This window comes from Octodon degus, unplaced genomic scaffold, assembly GCF_000260255.1.
Source record: "Octodon degus isolate 3935 unplaced genomic scaffold, OctDeg1.0 scaffold00006, whole genome shotgun sequence".
NCBI lineage: Eukaryota > Metazoa > Chordata > Mammalia > Rodentia > Octodontidae > Octodon > Octodon degus.
The window spans coordinates 8,012,241-8,029,073 of NW_004524582.1; the positions used below are offsets into that span (position 1 = coordinate 8,012,241).

The window sequence follows — 16,833 nt, forward strand, 5'->3', positions numbered from 1 at the left end:
TACTAAATATAATATATATGATAATCTATAAACATTAGAGACATTTTCCTATATGATTAGAAATTCTTTTAATATCGGTTGCCCATTTTTTAACTGAGAAGTCTAAATTTTGAGTTCCTTACATAGTTTATATTAGTTCTTTCTAATTTATCTTTATTCTGTAATTTATTGCTTCACTCTGCTTGTGCTTCTTCCTTTAAGTATTTAGTACAGGGTCCACAGGGTCTCACTATACAGATCAGATTTGTAATGATCCTCCTGCTTTCAGCCTCCCAACTGCTGGGATTACAGGCACGTGCCACTGCACCCAGTCTCAATCTCCATCTGAGCACATCCTGGGGGCAGGCCCAGCACAGCATGCTGGGGATCGAACCCTCTGCCCCTGCATCTGCCTAATCAGGTGCTTTAACCCACTGAGCTACCTGGTCAGCCCCACTCTGCTTGTACTATCTTTTGTAAGAAACTTTTTATTTAATATCCAGTTTGTTCATTCTTGATTTATTTTTTGTACAACTGGGATTATGATCAGAAAGTCCTTGTTTACACCTACCTCTTCATGAGTTTTGCTTATCTTCTAGGTAAGTTTTTGTTTTATCTCTGAAGTATTTAATGCATTTTTATTTTAATTCAGCACATGTGGGTTTGGAGTTAATCTTCTACATGTATCCTCTCATTCCCTCATCCCAGGTCAGTTTTACATTTTTCCTCACATTACAGTTTTTTGTTTGTTTGTTTGTTTGTTTTGATCTTCTTGAGACAGGGTCTCATTTGCAGTGCACGCTGGCATTATAGTGTGGGCTGGCCTTGAACTGACAGAAGTTCCCCTGCCTCAGTGCCTCAGCCTGAGTGCTAGGATTACAGGCCTGCGTCACCACGCCCAGCTACCACACTGTTTTTATCACTGTATCATCCTGGTACAACTCGGAGTGTGGGATTGTGATGCTTTCTGATTGCCTGTGTTCCCAGGATCACTTTTTCTGTTCTGGTTCTTTTCCAGTTGATGAGAATTTTAAGATTTTTTTATTCTCTCCAGTTACATAAGGAGTGCTATTTGTACTTTGATGGAGACTACATTGAAACTTTATGGCAACTTCGGAAATTTGACTATTTGGAAAAAAATTGGTTCTTCCTAAGTAGGAATAGAGAATATCCTTTCATTTTCTGCTGGCCTCTTCAAAATCCTTTTTCAGAATGTAGTGTTGTAGTTCTCATTGTATAAATATTCTACTTCTTTGCTTGGTTTAATTCCTAAGAACTTCATTTTTCTCATTGCTGTTGTGAATAGCAATGCTTTTTCTTATTTCTATTCTGGTAATATTTTTACTGGTGATAAAACCACAATTTTTGTTTGTCGATTTTGTGTTGTTTTATGCTAGCCAAGTTGCCTATCAATTCTACAAGGCTCTTGGAAAAATATTTTTAGTGTACTGTGAAAAGGATCATGAAATACATAAATAATAATGACTTGAGTTTTTCCTTTCCTATACATATTCTCTTTATTTCATCTTTTTGCCTGATTGCTCTGGTTAATGTTTCTATAATTATATTAATAAGCATGTCTCAGAAAAAGTACAAATGTACCAGAAGAAGATGAAAAAATGTTGTTCAACATTTCTGTGCATTAGAGACATGCAAACCAAACAGAACGGGGAATGAGTGCTGAAGAAGGAGAGGAAGGATGGCACGGAGAGAGGACCAAACAGGTACCAAGGCAAGTGATGCACATGCACAAACACCTGAGAATGTATGCACTGTGCTGCACACAGTGTACTGCAAAGCATTGTAAACATGCAAAACAAACAAACAAAAAAAAAAAAACAGTGCAGAGATTCTACTTCACTCCAGAAAACTGTGGTTGTTATCAAGAAATAAAATTACAACAAATATAGGAGAGACCGTGGGAATAAATGAACCTTTATTCTTTTTTGGTGTTAATATAATCTAGTACAGTTTCTAACATTAGTGTGTAGATTTGTTGAAGAAAAAAAAAACCTGAAATAAGAAATTCTACTGGACCCAGATATTTCCATTCTAGATATCTTCCACCAGAGTGAAAGGCATCATTTTGCAATAATACATGCCTGTCCATGTTTGTATCAACACAAATCAGAATAAAGTAGCCCCTTGTTATTTCATGGTTGAATTTTCACAGACTGTTTTATAGGTTTTCAAAAAATATTAATCTAAATAATTTCTCAGGGATTTTTTTGCCATATCGTGGGATTTTTTGATAGTGTACAGTATTATACACATATCTATATGCATTGATTATATGCATACATTGTATCACAATGATGTATGTGCACCTATTTTTATAGCAACACTATTTGTCATAGCTAAATCTTGGAAACAACCCTAGTACCCATCAACTGAAGAATGGACAAAAATATTTTATGCACAGTGGCCAATTTTTATACAGTGGAGTCTTACTCAGCTCTAAAGAAAGGTTTTAATGATTTTTTGCAAAAATATTTTGAAATACACAAATAAATTTAAAATGTTGATTCTAACATACTAAAAGAATATTAAATTGAAATAAAATACTGTTTACAGAATGTATTTCTTTAGTAGATGAATATATACTGTATAGTACAGTATATTTATGTTGTTAAAATTGCAAATTACTACTAATTCAGAAAATGGTCACAAACATTGGAAGTGTTTTTAAAAGTGTGGGAAATGTAAGCTTTATAAGAGTATGAGAAGAGTTTAGAAAGCCCTAAAATGTATATAAATAATAAAATGAACATAACGTCGCTAATTCACTGATACTCGCTTATCATGGGGGCGGCTGGAATGTACCCTCCACAATAATTGGGGGACCATCATATCTAAATTATGAAAGAGATCTGTATGTTCATGAATGGAGAAGTAAAGCCATGCTGTCATGTTGAGCAATAGGGGACTTAGGTCAACAATTTCTGACATTGCCAGTCAAGCGGAAGACCCAATCCTATTATGGGCTACTGGACTCTTTTAGAATATTTTGCTGCGTTTACACACCTATAATATTCAAATAATGGAATTTAACAAAAACAGGGGATACAGATGAATGTCCATTTTGTATCTGTGTATTCAAAGCGGTTAAGAGAGATACATAGTTACATTCTCTTAATGAATAGAGGGATTTGTTCTAATAGTGTTTGTAAATAGGATATCATGTCTGCATCTTGTACAGCAAATAACCACTAGGAAGAATGTATACAATGTGTGAATTATTGAAACTGTCCTACCAATTTGATTTGAAACTGTCTCATTGCTATTTGTTTCTCAATAAAATTATGAAAAAAACAACAATGAATGAATGGCAAAATGTCATATTTATGCATAATAGACTACTACTCTGTCACAAATAAAGTTGAGTATTTTGTGGGAAAATTAGTGTACCACAGGACAGTGAGCTAAGCTAAGTGAACTAAGTCAGTATCACAACTGAAATACTACACAGTTTCTCTTACAGGAGAAATCCAAAACATAAATAGAGAGCAAAGTAAAAGACAGATACTAAGAAGTAGAGAGATAGAAGTTGTGCAGGTGGAAACATGACCAAGAGATGGAAAGAGGCAATGAAAACATGTTCAAAGTCATTGGGGATTTGAGAAACACAAATTAAAACAACATCATACCCTTTTCTGGGTGTTCATTCCAACACAGAGACCCCAGAACATCTCCATTGTTGGTGGGAGTGTAGATGACTATAACTATTGTGGAAGTCAATGTGGAGGTTCCTCACAAAAGTAGGATTGGAGATGCCATTCAACCCAACTATTCAGCTCCTGAACATTTTCCCAGAAGAACTGAAAACATTGTACCACAACGATGTATGTTCACCTATTTTTATAGCAACGCTATTTGTCATAGCTAAATCTTGGAAACAATCCAAGTACCCATCAACTGAGGAATGGATAAAAAATATTTTATGTACAGTGGCCAATTGTTATACAGTGGAGTCTTACTCAGCTCTAAAGAAAGATAACCTTGAGGATTTTATCGGTAAACGGATGCAACTAGATACCATACTGTTAAGTGAAATAAATCAGATCCACGAGTATAAACATCATATTTTTGCCATAGTGTAAGAACCTGAAAGAGAAAATAAAATCTCTAAGGTGCAATAGACACTATAAAACAGAAAGTTACTGTACAAAGGCAAGGAACCACTGGGATGAGGGAAAGGAGGAAAGAAAGAAAAGAGAGGAAAGAAATACACACACACACACACACACACACACACACACACACATACATGAAGGCACACAGGATAGCGTGGACAATTGTGTAGATTTTGGCTGGTCTGCTGAAAGGAATACTTAATGCTCAAATTGTTTTTCTCTCCTGTTTTTAGTTTTTTGGCTAATTTTGTATGACTATATCTGATAATCTGAATAGACAATTTGAAGATAACTATATGCATTATAACGTATTATTCAGTGAAAGTATGTGTCATTACAAATGCGGTTTTTTACTCTTTCTTATTCTCTAAAATTTTCTGAGTGAGAGGAGATGATTATTAAAGAACTAATGTGTATTACCCACATTACTAACTCCTCATAAGAAATGTAATCATGATGTACTATAAATATATAGCAATAAAAATATAAATTGAGAAAGAATTCCCTTAATCATTTGTGCTTCTTTTATTTGCAGAGGAATCAGTTTGTCCTCACTTGCTCTAGATCATGTCTACTTTTAGCACTAAGCAGGGGAGGTACACATATCTCCCCAGCACTTGTGGGCATAACACACTGGGGATTAGACAGCAATTAATTCGGGAGCATGGTTTTGTCTACTTCCTGATTGGTTCTTTTCACAGCACTGAGAGTTTACTTTAATTGCCCACTTGTAGATTGACCTTTAGCTTTTTTTCCTACCATTTCATTCACTTGGCAATTTATTGTAAAAGAGTGCTTTTATCCAAAGACAACAATATGCTTTGGAATTAATTTCATATTCCAACTCTCATGGGCTTTTTATTTTTTCTGTTATATTCCAAACAATATGTTAGCTATTTCATGAATGAACTAATCCAAGATTTAACTATTTCTTAGTTTGTATTTGGAAACATTCACAATCATGTGCAGTTTATTGGTCTTGTGGAAGTGTGTCTTAATCTCTCAAATTGATGCATAATCACAGAAATCAGTGTCTGGAATTTTTATTTAGCTTTAACTCTGTACATTGTTTTCTCTCCTTCTGTTTCAAATCAAAATATATTTTCCTTTGAGCCATTCTGCTGTCATAGAAGTAAGTATTTCAATCACTTTCCAGAGCAGTTTCTTAATACTCCTGATTGTGCGAACTTGCTCACAGATAAGATTTAATAATTTCAACATCTTATCAGATTCTCAAACCCTCGTACTGTCTATTTTTAGAGTATAAGAGAATTTTGAGAGGTCTTAAATCAGATTATAAATTGCCCATTGGAATGGGATTGATGAAGGCTGAATAGGGATCCGGATCTCACAAGTTGCTGATAAGAGAAAATTATATTATTTAAAGTAGAATGGTTATTAGAAAAATAAAATAGTACTTCATGTGAAATAGCTCAAGAGGAGTAAATTCTTATTTTTTCTGATTATTCAGTTGAAATTTTGCAGTTTTGCATGTCTTAAGTTAGGGTTAATATTTTACAAGTAGCTCATTCTTGGCTACAAGTAAACAGGAGCTCTATTCTAAACAGTTTTTTATCAAGGACTGTCATTGCCTTTGCAACTGCCAATTGCTATGTAAAATACTATCCTGTTAGTTAGCAGTCAAACAAAAAGCAAACTCAGTCTTTATCAATCATTGCTAGATATGCCTGGGAAGTTCTGTTAATCACATACACTATCATTCACATGAACACCTCCACTTAGTCTCAACTGAAATTTCACTCACCTTTCTTACTGAAGAGTTTGATGAGTTCAGAGATGGCCAATAATTTACAATGGTTGTGTGCATGTGACAGAGAACTCAGATGGGACTTCTGGACAGTTGAGGACTGCTCATGAATTCCTTTCTCTCCACATGTCCTTTCCAAAAGTTCAGGTGAAACTCATTCTTTGCATAGTAACTCACTATTGCATCAAAACAAAAAATGAGCACATGACTGATGCCCATGGCTAGGGAGAAATGCGGCTGCTTTTGTTTAATCTTTTGTCTTGAGGTTTGATCCATGGAAGAGGTGCCTGTCTTTCCCACAGTGGTAAGGTATCTTGTCTTCTATACTGAGTCCTTTGAGGGTCTCCCACTATCTGACATCCATAATGTTTCAATCTAATTCAGCTTCCTACAACATCAAGACTTAAAATTTAGTCCTAGAAGACCACTTCAACTGCATTTGGTCTCCCCAGGAAACAAATACCTAAGAGTTTCTTATTCTGAGAGTGACAAAGAATGTGTGGCCAGATTTGAGTAGAAAATGATGATAAAAAGAAGTCTCATTTATTTTTATTACACATGCCTATTATTTTAAAAAATATCTTCTATTAAACATGCCTACAATATGGTACACATCAGTTGTGTTCAGTTATGCTGGTAAATGAAAACATGTGCAAAAATTCTTTCCATTTTTGTCTTTATGTGACTTGCGCTGAAATTCAACAGAACTTCTACTAAGATTTCAAATATTTTTCTTTGCCAGGGATGTTTTGTTACATAATAAAAGCTGACTGACATATATTGAACTATGTGAAGTTTAGTTCCCTGTAAGTAAAGATGAAGCTGTAACATGCAACTATATGTGAAACACAAGAAGAAGTTACATTTTAATAAAGTTAATAGTTTGGCACAGTCCAAACTAGTTTGTCAATTGTCCTTTTGTGTTTTATATCCCATTCACTAACAAAATATGTTCTATTCCCTTGCCTTGTTGTGTCTGATTTGTACATTTATACCCTAACTTTGAAGTTTCTGGCTCTTTGCAGGTTAATTAGATGTGTATTTTTACAAGCTGACTTTCAAAAGATTTTTTTTTTTTTTTTTTTTTTTTTTTTTTTTTTATTTATTTATTTGTGTGTGTGGCCAGCTCCTCCTGTCTCGGCCTCCCCAGTGCTAGAACTGCAAGCATGTGCCGTCACATCCAGGTTTTTTTTTTTTTTTTTTTTGCAATACCAGAGATCGAACTCAGGACCTCGCACTTGCCAGGCATATACTTATTCCAATGAGCTATCTCCCCACCCTTTTGTTTATTTATTTACTTTTGTGTCAAAATAAAATATTAATGATCTACCCATGTAAATTTTCCTTTGCCATTATATAATGTTGAAAAATGGAAATAATATACATCAAAATCACATTTTTAAAGATCAAGCAAAATCACTTACTTATACAGGTGTTATAATTCTATTGGGACAACATTACCTGACCTATAAATAGGGGAAATTTAGTGAAACCTTGATGTGTATATGTTGTACATTGCTGATCTTTTGTGGCTGGATCTTGTCCATTATTTGTGAAACCACAGTTGAAGTAGTGACTACAGAGTGTACCTCATTGCCAGGTTTTCATAGCAACACAACTTTTTTAGTTAGTTAATGTCTTTTTCTTGGAAATAACTCCATATTCATGATATGTTTTGCTTTCATTCTGTTCCAAAGACCAGTAATTTCCCCTGAACTTATTTTCAGGGAAGAATTTTCAAAGCTATTTTATAGTGTCTCTTGGTTGTCATATCTGCCACTTTCATACAAATCGTTTGAACTTTGAAATCACATAAAACAATATAGTTGCACAGAAAATCTTTTGTGCTGTAGTTAGGAGTACAGAATATTTGGCTTTTCACTTCTGCATAGTTTTAAATTTCTTGACTCTTATCCTTCTAAATCTCTATTCTCAAACTGTCAGTTCTTACCAGAGTTGGTTTCTTTTTGTTAAAAACTTGTTCAATTTTATCTGTATTTTATCAGATCTCTTCACCGAGCATTACTGTAATAATAGAATTTTTGTCTACTAAGTTATTGAAATCACGATCTTGCTAAGCATTTTATATATTTCAATCAATGCATGACATGGAAACACTTTTGAAAATCTTATAACAATTTTATAATTGCTCATTACAGGAGAGTGAATACTGATTTCTATATTAATTATTCTGGGCTATGCAATAACACCAGTTACATTCATATTTACTATTTATCTATAAAAAGTAAATCATTTATCACTTAATTAAGTTTCTTCACCTCTATTCAGTTGAATGAAATAGTCTGCTTCATGTGTGCAGAGACTGAGGTCAAAGAGATTTGGTCGTCAGTATATGACTTTCTTCTCTCCATGGTTTTCTCCATCCACTCAGTAGGAAAGGTGACATAACAGAGAAATTAGAAGAGGTTGTACAACTCAAGGAAGGGAGAGGTAGGTCAATTCTTCTCAACTTGTATTTTCTAGACCACAAGGAACCTTTTGAAATACAGTCAAGCTATTCATCCAGGAAAATGCAGTGGCAGAACCAGAGCTGATGAATGCTGCCAGTCTACAATGTCGAGGTCCTCGCCAATGAGCAGTCCATAGGCTAACAAAGGGAGTTTTCACTATAATAATTAGATAGTTTTCAAGACTTTTCAAATCAGCTTTGGCATAAGCTTTTTTTTTCTTCTAAGTTTCCTGTTTGTTTGGCATCTAGATATTTTTCTTTCCCTTCCCTGCCTAACATTTATTAATATTAATTTTGTATTTAAGAGAAATGCATTTATAGTGAAACATTTAGTGTAGACTTAAACTGGATCTTTGCTACACATAGAGTTCATTACATGAATTTTAACTGTGAATTTCAAGTATTTATTATGTCTTACTGATTTTACTGAAGGAGTGATTGAAGTGAATTTATTAAGGGCTCAAATGGCATGAGAAAACCAGGTGAGGAAGTAGATATGACCTGTTAATTACAAGATGCCAGAGCACATGCAAAGAGTAACTCCGAAAACACTGCATGTGGACTGCTCACAATAATTTGAGCAGTATTCAACAGGATGGTATCTTAGTTATTCCTCTTGTTTCTGGGACAAATACCCAATGCTCAAAATGAAGGGAGGAGGGGTTTACTTAGCTCACAGCTGCTCAAGGTTTCATAGTTTAAAGCAACCTGAATTCCATAGCAAGATCTTGGAACCTCATTTGCTCAGGAGATAGAAGGGTCAGTGCCTCCATCTTCCTCAAACATCTCCTCTCTGCCCAAGGAAGCCTCAATAGCAGACACCAACACCCCATGCTACAGGGTCTAAAGGAGAGGATGGGCACTGTGGGCTGCTAAGAAGAACTGCTCCACACCTGCAAGAGAGGCCACAGCCCTGGGGAAGCTCACCTTGCCAATTTAGTTGCTTGAGACTCTCTGGATCCCTCCCTCAAGCCTGGAGCCTTGAGCTGCTTCTCAAACCTGACGACTTATGTGAGGTTTTTAGGGAGCAACTAGAAACAAACCATCACAGGTGGCCTAGATATGACATAAACCTTAAGCCTAGATACCCAGGACTGACTCTCAGGACCCTCATGTAAAAGTTCTCTTGACTTTCATTAAGATTTGAATAACACAAAGCATACAAGCACCAGAAAAACCTTTGTGTCCTGCTTTACTACTCACTAGCCCACCCTGGTTTCTCCAGGATGATCTTTCTCCTTGTTCACTCAGCCCAAGTTCACTCTGCACAGCCAGTTTCTTCCCCATTTGTCACTTTCCTCAAATAAACTTGGGCACTAGTTTTCACCACATCGTCATTGGAGATGAAAAGAAGATAGAATCTAACTACAGAGGGAGAGTCTAACAACCCAGAATTCAGAAAAGAAGAGTTCAGGAGGTACTTTTAGAATCAGGCTATCCAATCATTGTACTTCAACACTGTCTCCTTCATTTCTGGAGAAAACAGAAAAGATTGTATGGAAAAGAAATGTCATCAGTCCTGTTTCTACGCTGATGAGCTACAGACCTGTGTATGCTGTAGTGTACTGAACATCATGTGTTATCTCTGAGTAAAAAGTAAAGATTCAGTGGAAAGTCCTAAGAGGAGAGAGTTAAGGAAGGTTGATGCAGTACTCTAGGATAAGCCTGGTCCATATAGATCTTCCACAATCATAGAAGAAACTTTCGTGGCTGACAAATATCATTATTTAGGATAAACACTGAATCATTAGCACTTATGTTAAATTTGTTCAAGTATAATGTAAGATGGAGTTAAGTTTTTAGAAAGCAAAGTAAGAAAGAATAGCAATATTAAAAATATTTAGTTCTAAAAAGAGAATTTCAAAATTTTTTGTAATACACTAAGCATTATAACTATAAATGCCTCTGCAATTTAAATAGAACAGCAACTTCTGGAGTTTTCCTATGAATTCTATAGCTAAGGAGAGTCCAAGCCTCACAGTTACTGGCTGATCTTTTAACTCCTAAAACATCTCCAGACCTTGAAACATGAACAGAAAGTGACCTCATCAAACAATAAGCAGAACAGTAAAAAATATATATAATTATTCCAGTAAATGTCTCAACTAAGAAGAGCCATTGAGAATGTGTTGTGATCTTAATCCTTTCAGAAGTTCCAGGAAACCCGAACAAAAGTACTATATTGAATTCAGAAGTGAATAAATCAGTACAGCCAGTAGTGTAATTTTATTCCATCCCCACAGATTATGATGTCTAGTCATCATTATGTTTCCAATTTTGTATTGTTACATTTTTCCTCTGCTTTCCCTAAATAAATATTCTAGCCATGTCTATGGCTGTAACAGCCTGAACAATACGCATCTTGTCTGGATGTTAATTAATGATCCTAAGTAGGAAATCAAATACAACCATAGATAAAGATATGCCTTACATCCAATAGAATTTAAATATATAGAATTTAACCCAGATTCATATTTTTTTTTTCAGGAGCAGGGATTGAACTCGGGCCTTTGCACTTGCCAGGGAAGCACTTATTCTACTGAGCCATTTCCCCAGCCTCCAGATTCATATTTAAGGGAAGGCTGTCTCTTAGATTGCTCCATGTTATCCAGCCACATAGTATAAATGAGCTTATATTAAAAGCGTTATTACTTGGTACAATCTAATTTCCATTTCCTGGTTACCAAGCCAGCTCAATTTACAGAACTTTACTTTGATGGATTTGAACATGAGCGTAACTTAACTAATCCTAGAAAAATATTGTATGACATTTAACAAACATGATGTGGGAAATTCTTACAGAGAAAAAAAAACAAAATTATTTAGCTAGGAAATATATATATATGAGGTGTGTTTATTGACTAAAATTTGATTTTTTATTTGTTTTAGATAATAAAGATTTTATTGCATTCAAGGTGGACTTAGAAGCAGCTTCTGATGCCTGTGTCCAGAAGTAGTCTAAATAAAATAACTAAAGAGAAAGAAAAATGACCATGATGGCTTGTATCTAGATGTCTCCTCAAAGCCTCCAGAGGTCAGAGATGGGGCTTTTACAGAGGTGGCTGGAGCTAGAGTGTGTGATGCCAAGATTGATTCATGGCGCAGTGCTAGGGACACTAGTCAGGAGCACTGGGGCTATGGGTATGGGTGCTACCATCCTAAGTACTCCGGAAAGATATGAGGCATAGAAAAGGCTATGTCATCTCTTGCCTACTTTGCTACCTTCTTCCTCCCATGAACCGTCTCTGCTCTGGGATGCCTCTTGGCCAAGCCACTCCAATTTAGAAACAGATGGACTGTATCTTAATTTTATTTCACTAAAAATATGTCAACTTTTAACTAACAATCTTGACCGTGCCACATTTTCCAAATATGAAAGCATCAAACCCGAAGTGTCATGTAACTGAATAAGGTCGCTCCCTACCTTTCCAAACAAGCCAGCTTTAGACAATATCATGAAACAGTACTTGACACTCAACAGATAATTAGAGTAAAAAATGTCAATGGTCATAAACCTAGATTATACATATAGATGAACAATTTTAGAGGACTGAATAAAAGCAAACAATAAGAAAGCTAGAGAGTTATAAAGAAAAGAGTACTGAAAAACAAAATATAAAATGAATATAGTCATTGCTTTTAATTGTCTTACACTATGTTGTATTCTTTTTGACACTTTTTTTTTCATTTATGTATTTGGTATGGGGTCTCCTTATGCAGCTTGGACTTGTAGCGATCCTCCTGCTTTCAGCCTCCCCTGAGCTAGGATTAAAGTCATGCTCCACCATGCTCAGACTTGTTCACTGGCTAGTTTTCTGATCATTTTTATTATAACTCTTGAGGGAAGGTGTGGATATTCTTTGCTTTAAGGTGCACTAAATAAATATTGCACTCTTAGCTTTTGTCACATATTTCTGAGCATATAAAGATGTATGCACGATAGATGTCAGCTCTGCTGCTTTGTAAAGTGTTTCAGGTTGTAGAATGTTAATTACTAGGAATGGGTAAAAATGTACAGTGGATAAATATAAAAGCATTTATTATACCGAAAAATATGTACCCAAGAATGTTGTATTTTGTGTGTTTGAAGCCAGTCGTGTGTTAAGGGCAATATATTTCATAGTAATAAGTATTTGATTTAAACATTCACCAATTTATGATCACCTCATGCTGATCAAATATTTATAGAAATTTCTGTCTAAACAAAACATTATGATGGGGGAGGTGAGGAGGCGGGCATTGGGTTGCAGCTGCCAAGGCGGAGAGTGACCCCGGTGGCCCGCATGATGATGGACCTCACCAGGGAGGTGTTGCAGGACAAGGTGCTCAAGTTCATGATATACAACTGCTGGGTCAGACTCTGTTTAAACCAAGACAGTATGTCTAGCCTGTACTGCTATGAAGACTGAAAATTGCCAAAACAATGCTTGATACGGAACTTCCAGCGTGATTGTGTCCAAACAGTGAAAACTTTCAGCAAACTATGAGAAGGTAAAAGAACTCTGTGTCAATTATTTTGAGTAGTGATCAGAGTCTGATCAAGTGGAATTTGTGGAACAATTTATATCCCAAATGTGTCATTACCAACATGGGTACATAAAGTTCTATCTGAAACCTATGCAGCAGCAGGATTTCATAAATACTCTTCCAGCTTGGGGATTGTGCTGCTGAACTTGTGTGCAAAGAGCAGTACCTGGTGACTTCTGCTGGCATGTTATGGAAAAAGCTCATTGAGAGAATGGTCAGAACAGGTTCTCTGTGGAGAGGCCTGGCAGAATGAAGAGGATGGGGACAGTGTTTATTAAAAAACAAAACTCCCGTTGGAGGTGCTCCTCCCAACTCTTTTTATAGAGCACTCTATCCTAAAATTATACAAGACATTGAGACCATAGAATCTAATTGGAGATGTAGAAGACGTAGTTTACAGAGAATCCACTGCAGAAGCGAAACAAACAAAGGAGTTTACTGCTTATAGTATGATGACCAGAAAATAGTAAGAGGCCTTCGAGACAACACAATCAAGATCTGGGATAAAAGCACATTGAAATACAGGTAAATTCTCTTGGGCCACAGAGATTCCATCCGGTGTCTCTAGTATGATGAGAGGGCCATAGTAACTGGATGGTCGGATTCCACAGTTGGAGCATAGGATGTGAATGCAGGGGAAATGCTCAACACATTGATTGACCATTGTGAAGCAGTTTTACACCTGCATTTTAATAAGGCCATATATAATCTCAGAGAAATGTGATTTTTAAGCTGGCTAAGCATGAGAAGCTGACATTGGAAATGAATAGCTTTTATGTCAAATAAATCAATCTATTTTTGTATGTTTGCTAAAATGACTTATACAATGGCTTTGGTTTCTTTACATGTTTGTAGATAGAGTAGATAAATATTCTCCCTTAGATTTTTTTTGTATGTTATCCTTTGATTTACCTTATACAAGATTTTAAACAAGTAGAGATTACTAATTTGTTCTCAAAAAGAGTACTAATTTTGTTTTTATTTGTATCAACATGCGACTCAATTCAGCCATAACTTTATCATTCATTTCTAATGTAATTTACTTTGTTGTTTCTAATATACCAGTTTGTAGAACTATAAAATGATGTAGTACTAAATTATGGTAAAAGCTATTATTATGCATATGATAATTGTTACAGTGGCACTAGGTACTGGATTTCATGCAAACATTGAAGAATATGAAAACATAAATTTATATAAAGCAATCAGGAAATCCCTTGATGGAAGAATTATTACTGGAGATTTGAAATACATGGTGGTACATAGGCAGCCATCTTTAACTGCTTTCAGGAGTAACAATATATTTGAAAAGTATAAAGGATAATATAAATTATTTTGGCAGAAAGGTTTAACAAGTCATGATAGATATAACTTAAAAACCAAGTTCTAGCTTGTGGAGTTAGTAACAAACGATGACTAATATCCTTCATGATCTAAGCAGCTCTGCTGCATCATGCACATAATGTTTCCATTTTAGAGCCTACCAAACAGGGACTAAATCTTCCAAAATCACAAGCTAAATTGAAATTTTCTCCCTTTAAATTGTGGATGTCAGGTATTGGGTCTCAATGATTGGAGAGCTCAGCAATACAGAAAAGTGCTACCATGCAAATGGGAGCGTTGCTAGGAATGTGTCTGACAAGAGGATTTATAGTCTTTGGAAATGGTTTATGAAAAGAGTTTGAAAAGGTTAAGAAAAGCAGTTTAGAGAAAGCACAGCATGCTTTATGGCTCAGTTATTTTCTCTCCTTGATGGGACAAAATACCCAACACCCAAAGTTCAGGAAGAAAAGGTTGATTGAGCTCAAAGTTAGTGGAGGGTTCAGTCCATACACTGCTGACTCTGAGGCAGATGGCAGGGAACAGTCATTCCTGGCCAAGTAAAATAACAAAGAGCAAAGGGAGGGCCAATGGCAGGGGGAGCTAGCAAGCCTCTCTCCCTGCCTTATATTGTAATGAGGCTATCTGCCCCAAGGTGAGTGTAGCACTCACACTCATAATCCACGTGTTGGATCATGAATTAATTACAAACTTTAGAAGCCTGCCCCAATGACTGCATGAGGCTTGTGGAAGGAAGACAAACTGTAACATTTTTAAAATGATTGCTTGGTAGTACTGATTAGTGCTCAAAGATCAGTGTGCTGATGAGAATTTAGACAGTAAAGGTTAGGCTTAGGTTGTTTCAACTTACAACAAGGTCTCCATTAGCAGTTGGTCTACAGTGCTGTGTGTTACTAGAAGAAAATTTATATCCATTTTGTGAGGTTTTGAGACTTTTCAAGGAATAATTTCAAGAGTGGTAGAATATTTAGTCTGGTTGGAAGAAATTTCAAGATGTACCAACTTTCAGAATGTATGTAGTATGAGGACTGGTAAGTGCTTTTTGCTAGATAGTGGGAATTGGTGGTGAAAGATACTGCAGAAAAGTGTGAAAATTTTAAATTTTTTTCTGGAAGAATTATGTATTAATTTGGGGTATAAAGAGGTTGAAATTGAAGAAATCATTGTTGTTAAAACAATGAGCTCCAGGTGCTGTGCCAGCCCCGCCCCCAGGCACACTGAGCCAGTGACCAATACCTGGCATGATGGCACAAGCTTGTAATCCCAGTGCTGGGCAGGCCAAAAACAGGAAGATCACAATGAGTCCCAGCTGCTAAGCGAGACCCTGCACAAAATACAAAAAAAGATAGTTTCTACATGGCCAAGAAGAAAGATATTTTGAGATTTCACCCACTATATGTACAAGGACACAAAAGTATAAACCTTTCATTTAAGATAAGAGTGCCTGGAACTCCTGTTGGGTTCAGAGGGAACTCATTCCCCAGCATTCACTTCTCCATGATCAGTCATCCAAATGTTCAGAGGCCACCACATCTGTGTTCCAGAGTGACATGGCTATTCTTCAAACTGACAACTCATCTTGGTATTTTCTATGTGATTGCTGTTTTATTTTGCTAACATGCAGAATACAAGCGTTGTAGGGTTGTGGAGGCTTCTTCCAGTATTTCAGAAGAAGGCTCTGCAGGTTAGTCAAAGATCTCTTGAGAAGACAATGCATGATCCCATGGGAATCAAACCAAAGTCTCAGTAGAGACCTCAAGATGTTGAAGATGCCAGGAACATGGAATGTGTTCTCTATCATGCAAACCTGCAGTCTGTGCGTGGAACTAGTCTAGAGATAGGCTTTGTAGGATGCACCCAGCAAAGCCATAGTGCTGGAGACTTCAAGCCTTGTGGAAACACATCTTACCACCCTGGTTTTCAGACTGAGAGCTACAGAACCAACAGGATTCAGTGCTGTTCTGGCTCAATTAATGAACATGTTTACCCTATGTTTATTATAGATCGAGATTGTAAAATGTAGCTTTATAGATTTATAGATAATAGTTTGCCTTGAATCTCAAAAGAGTCTTCACCTTTGACCTTTGAAAATTTCTGGAACTGTTGAGACTTGGAAAAGGATTATTCCACCTCTGGTATTACAGTGGGTAATTGTGAAAGTTTATGTTGAATTATGGTCTTACTTCTGTCTTTATTTTATCTTAAATAAACAGTTTACATTCACTACATCCTTTCTCCCTTTCTGCATTGGTGATATTTCTGTCTTGGTGACTTTTCATTATGTACTAAATCCCCTAAAAGCATGAGCTAAATTAAAATTTCCTCTTTATAGTTGTGGGAGGGGGGCCGGGGAGATGGCTCAGTGGAATAAGCGCTCCCTGGCAAGTGCAAGGGCCTGAGTTCAATCCCTGGTTTCACAAAAAATAAAAAAAAAAATAAAGTTGTGGGGTTTAGTTATTGTATCTCAGCAAAGAGAAAGCCAACTAATAAGGTATGTAAATTTTAAATCCACCTACAGTTCTGTCAAAACAGAAAGAACATCAAAACTGTCAATGAGGACATAAATAATTATAATGTGAGCAGCTTATCCTGTGGTCCCTTCTGGATAGCACTTA

At 36.0% G+C, this 16,833-nt stretch overlaps 2 pseudogenes; one reads left to right on the plus strand and one right to left on the minus strand.

Annotated features, from left to right (window-relative positions):
- The window catches only part of LOC101583175, a 46,755-nt pseudogene extending 37,118 nt beyond the window's left edge, over window positions 1-9,637 (minus strand).
- Window positions 9,638-12,636: 2,999 nt separating this feature from the next.
- Window positions 12,637-13,601, plus strand: LOC101583567 (annotated as a pseudogene).
- The last annotated feature ends 3,232 nt before the right edge of the window (window positions 13,602-16,833 follow it).